Here is a 5,921-nt window from a genome sequence, read left to right as displayed (position 1 = left end):
TGGGAGAGTAAAGTGATTTCCTTCCGCTCAGTGATCCTGGGTGCTGGGAGCTCTTTTCATTGAATAATAGCCTTATGTGCTCATAAGAAGGATCTCTTGCTGCTATATTTGTAAAGGGTGATGACTTGGATGGGGGGCGGCTCTCTGAGGTGGTGTGTGAAAACAGTGGGTTCCAATGGCTGAAGTTGGAGTGGGACAAATTGAGGCTGAAAATAAAAATGTGTTAGTGCTGCGGGCAATCAATGTTTGGAACCATTTGTGTTGTGGATTCTTTGTCTCTGCAGTCTTGAAGGATGATGGGATGCTTTCTTAAATGTAGGTATTAGCTTGAGCAAAATCTTTGAGCCTAATGCTAGAATTACTGAGTGACACTCTGGTTTATGAGAGTGAGGATGTTGGACCGGCCTGTAAAAAGGAGTTACTGTAGCTTGCTCCTTTTACCTGAATAGGGTCAAGTGGCACTACCCAAAGCTGGAACAGGCTGGAAAGATGAACTTTGTCCACCTGCCAGTGCAAATCAAGTGGACAAAGTGCAAAGACCCGAGGTTAGAGACTTTGGGTATCTTTACATGTGCCTTGGGATGTGTAGGGTGGGAGCCTTTAATTAGAGCAGCTCTAAGGAGCCCACGATATCCCATGTATTCAGCGTCCTGGGCTTCAGAATTGCAGTGGGGGCACTTTAACTAAAGTTCGTTTGACCAGCTTTAGCACCCCCACCACCATTTTGAAGCATAGGGACACTGAACACACGTAACACCAAGGCTGCTGGAGCGTGCTCATTAGCATGCTCCACCAGACTTAATCAAGTCTGCTCTAATGCATGCTAATGAGCATGTGTTGGAGCAGGCATCTGGTACCTGTGTAGGTGCCCCTTGCATCCACCATCCTTTGAACTTTCTAGCTCTTAGGAAAGGGATTGGGAAATTGAATAAGCCCAGTGCTTAATTGTGCTGTCTTACTAAAAACATGATACTGATGTGAGATTGAAAATGTGCTACTGACTTCAAGGGAAGAATATGTAGCTTAGCGCTGGCCAACCTTTCTAGCAAGCATGCCACAAATTAACCCTACACCCTCCCCAAGTGCCACTCTGTTTCCATTCCCCTGCCTAATTTGCTCTGCTTTCTGCTTCCTTTCTGGTGCTCCCTGCCTGATTTGCTGTTTTGCTTTGTTTCCTGCTCTATCTACCAGTCTGCTACCTGTCCCCTTCCTTACCTGCTGTATGCCACACACACAGAAGCTATCTATGCCACTTGTGGCACCCAGGCCACAGGTTGGCCACACGTGATGTAGCCAATTGTCAGCATTGCTATTAAGTAGCAGGCAGTTAGTTTTTCCCTCTGGAGTCTCCTGTCCAAGTGCTCACAAGCCAAGTTCTGCTTAACAGGGCCATTCAGACTTGCTCCTCTCTCTTCCTCCTGCCATTGCTAGAGAGAAAGGGTTGCTTTATGATGTTTCTAACTAAATCCCAGCACAAGCTTAATTTAATCCACAAAGCGGCCTGAGAAGTGACAGCATTCATAATTTTGGCATGCAGGGTCATCATCACCCATTGTGTCAGTTGCAGACCAAATAATATCAGCCTTAGCTACACAACTATTTGCACAAATTTGGTCACGTATCAGAATATCAGGCAATCAGTGCTACGGTAAAGTGGTCCTAGTATTCTCCCCAATTGTGCAAGAGGCTGTTCTGTTTTAAACCATTTGGAGTGCTGGGTTTTGTTTCTTTTCTGGTTCCCCTCCTTAGTTCCCATACTTTCATTCTTAACCATGTGGTCACCATCTTAAATCACAAAGGTATCTTCAAATCAGAAGGTGATGCAAGTTGAATACAGTTCCCTGGCTAACTAGAGATAGACATAGGCTTTTACATAGCACAGAGTTCTTTGTCCAGGCACCATAAAGAATCCAAGTGCATAAGTAGGCAATGAACAATTTTAGAAACCCAGGAGCAGACTTCCTCAGTGGGGAATGATGGTATAGTTTTTCAGTGTGCTCTTTCCACCATGCAGCTGCATTTTTTCAAGGAGAATCTTGGAAAGCAGGTGATATGTAAAGCTGTTGTAAAGCAGGTTTGGTGTTTGCATGTCACTGCTATTTAGCATCAGCTGCATTACATAGCCCTGTAACAAGAGTGTAAGTGGATGGATGCCTGTGGAACTCAGCAGGTGAGAACCCTAGAAGCAAAAGAGCAGCTCACAGCTCATCTTTACCTCTTGTACAACCTGAGAGGAACAGCTGAAAACACTAGTTAGGTAGAACATCAGGATCTCAACTGCCACAGGAAGTCCAGCAGTGTGTGATTGGCCAAGGGGTAGGGTTGTCATATAAACATGTCTGAACTTTTAATTTAGGGTGAAGAGGTGATCTCAAACTTTATTTGAACTAAAGAAGAAAATCCTAAATGTTTGGTTCAAGTCTGCTGAAGCCATTTATTTAGTGTTGTACCTTTCCCTTTTATTCTAAACCTAAAATTTCAAAGCAAGTAATTTCAACTTGAAAAAATACTGTTTTGAAAATGTTATACCTTTAATTAATTTCAGGGGTATTTTTCTAAAAAATGCTCAGCTTCACGAATAGCATAGGTTCTAACCAGCTGTCATTATTTGTTCAAAAACTGGGGGGAAAAAATCCTGACCAGTCCTAAAATCTGGCTCTTGTCAGTGGCCAAGAGGGGATCATCTATCAATGCAGCCATTGCTCTCTTCCATGTCCTGATTTGCAGCCTGGCAGAGAAGACTAGAACTCTATCATTTTTGAGCATCTCCAGCACACTAATCCTCCTCTGATCCAAGGCTGTTTAGCATTAAACTCTGCCCTACCTTCCTCTATTATCAGTGAAGCAATGTAGAATTAAACAGAGGGCTCAGCCAAGTCTCTGGTTTGTTGTCTTTTTCTTTTAAAGGGCTATTCCAGATCGTGGTAATTTTGAGTGGGGAGGGAGATAGAAGAGGGAAACCATGAATATATGACCCAGGTGTAACCAATGCAGTGATGCCTGCTTGAGTTGCGGGAAGCCTGAGACTAGCTCTGTATTCTTAATTGCCTTAGTCATTTCAATTGGTGTCTAAGAGGTCAATATCAACACTTATTTTAACTAGGTTCATTTCACTGCTCAAGGCATATAAGAAAGAAAAGCATCATCTGAAGAAAATATGCACCACCAACTGAATAACTGCTTGTGCTGGTGTCATAATTGGGTGAGTTTGGGAGGTAGCACAATTCTCCCCTACAATCAAAAAAGAGCCAAGCCCAAGAAACAAAACAACATGTCTTCTGAACCCCAATGGCCATGTCTACACGAGACACTACTGCGCAGTGCTTACTGCACATTTATTTAGTGCTTGTATAATCAAGTACTAAAATGCACAGTAGCCAGTTAGTGTGCAGTAGTGCCAGTGAATGCTTTAGTGACGCTACTGCACAGTAGCATCACATCACAATTTTTGCCATGCGATGCTACTGAACAGTAGTATCAGGCTATTGTGCAGTCAGCGTTTTGTGTGGACGCGGCCAATGAGGGGAAGCTAAATCAAATGACCCTTGGGTGCAAGAAGTTTTGTTGGAGGAAAATATTCATATTGCCATGTCAGTGGCTTTTAATAGTTGTAATAAAAGAATCCTATGATAGCCTTAACAGAGAATGCTGTGTTTTAATTTAAAAAATAAAATAACCTGATTTCAGCCATTTCTTAATGTCCCTGTTGATTATTCATCATACTTAAAGATGTAAAGAGATGTTTCAAAATGTAAAAGTCTGTTTAATTAAAATTTTAGCTATGGCTGGGTTTTTAATAATGTCTGGTAGGGTTTAAGTTCAGGGATTTACGTAGTTTAACTATTCTCAGCTAGGGTGATGCAGATTGGTGCCACACAGTGTTAGAAGAGAAAGAAACCCAGAGATTTCAAATTGGAATCCAAAGTGTTAAAAACATTCTGACCTGTTGTAACCTTTCTGAGCTCCTGGCAAGAGAAAAATGGCTCTATTATTTTTCTGTAGTCATAAAAAATGAGTGAAAACTAAGAGCTGGCATCTTCCAAAGGATATCTTGAGTTTAACCAGGGGTGATCTGCGTCTGAAAAGACTGAGAACCACTGACTTGGTTTCACGTGTTTGAAAAGTGCAGTAGGGCTCAACTTTCTAACTTGACAGTCCTGTCCTTCCTATGGAAGGACTTGGGTCCACCCACCACCTTGGACTTTTCCATTTCTTCTGGGTGGAGGTAGATTGGGTAACAGAGATAAGCACCAATCCTAATCAGTACAAGTTGGATGGGAGTGAAGAGAATAGTGGGAAATGGATTCCTGGAAAGGTCTGGTTCCTAAAGAAAGAGAAGAGAAAAGCTGTCACTGGCAGGAGGAGTCAGGAAAGGGAATTGGCTTGACTTGTTTCTAAAGGAATGTGGAGATGGGAGGCCATCAGATCAACCCAAACTTAGGAGCAACAAATAGGCAGTGAAGAGGACAGCTTCTAGCATAGAGGCTCTCATAAGCGGCGTCTCAGGAGTGTCCAGGCTTGATATGGTCCTAAGAAAGAAGGATCCTCCATCCTCAAGGCCACACGCCACATTGTCAGTGCAGCCTTGACAGTTGAGTAAGGCAGTGATTCTCAAGCAGGGTGCCACGGTGCCACAAAATGTTAGCCCTGTTAAGGGGAGACATGATTTGCAACATAAACCTAGGAATCTGGTGTGGCCTTTCTGAGCTCCTTGCAACAAAAGAACTGTTCTAGTATTTTTCTCTACTCAAAAACAGGTGAAGCGTAGGAGCTGGCATCATCCAACAGGGGCCTTGAGGCTGAAGAACCACGGGAGCATTGCCTGGCTGAGCACCCAGCAGCATCCTGCAGTTGGATGGGCAGGTCCGACCTCACCTGGACTCTGCCTGCCCCGCTGCAACCAGAGCCTGCCCAGGAGGGGAGAGGAACACATCCAGCATCGCAGGGACAGATCTAGGCTGAGAGCAGGATCTGTCAGCCTACAGTGTCTGCTCCCAGCTGCCCATACGTCCGCTGCCTCCTTCCCCGCACAGCTGGCTGCCCCTCTCCTGGTGGGCACTCGGCACCGGACAGAAACTGGGCAACACCCCCTTTGCAACTTGTCTCGCGTTGCACTTCTGCTACTGCTGCAGCACGCCACCACCTTGCCCTGTGCTCCCTGCTGGTGGCCGGGGGTCATGGCCCCTTCCATGAGTGGCTGGGTCCTGCCTGTGGCACGGAGACGTGACCGATCCTGCAGTGGGGGGCCCTGCGCAGGGCTCCAGCGCTGGGATGTGCGGGGTCCCCCTGGCCGTGCCCCAGCCAAGGGCAAGGGAGCATGTGCTCCCAGGGCCCCCCCTTGAGCGAGGCCTGCCCAGCCCCTGGGTCAAGGGGGTGGGGGAAGGAGCCAGCTGGAATGCCAGGAGTAACAGGTTATAGGGCAAAGGGCACAAGGCAGAGGCCAAGCCCCCCGCTCACTGCCACACACCCGAAAACTACGCGCCCCTCGGCTTCCTCCGGGAAGCCGTCTCCACACCGGCCAACCCCAGCGCAGAGAGCCCGCCCACCGCAGCCTCTCACCCAATCGGTTGCGGGGTGAGTCACCTCCCCGAGACCAGCCGAGCGCGGCACTGCCTCCGCCACGGCCAACGGGAGGGCCTGACGTCACCCGCCCCACACAGCTCCCCATTGGCGGCAGGCAGAGACGAGCGGCCAGCGCAGCCAATAGCAAGGGCGAGGAGGCCACGGGAGGGAAGGGGGCGGCCCGGAGGGCGCGGCGCAACCAATGACGTTGCGGGAGGCGCCCGCTCGGGCCGGCTGCGACCAATGGCAGCGCGGGGGCGGGGCCGCCTCTCCCCGCGGAGACGGGCGGGTCGGGGCGCGGCGAGTGACGGCGCAGCGCGCACGGAGGGGGCGGGCGGCGCTCGAGCTCGGGCGGCTCT

The sequence above is a fragment of the Alligator mississippiensis genome, chromosome 2, assembly GCF_030867095.1.
Source record: "Alligator mississippiensis isolate rAllMis1 chromosome 2, rAllMis1, whole genome shotgun sequence".
NCBI lineage: Eukaryota > Metazoa > Chordata > Crocodylia > Alligatoridae > Alligator > Alligator mississippiensis.
This window is presented reverse-complemented; position numbering follows the sequence as displayed.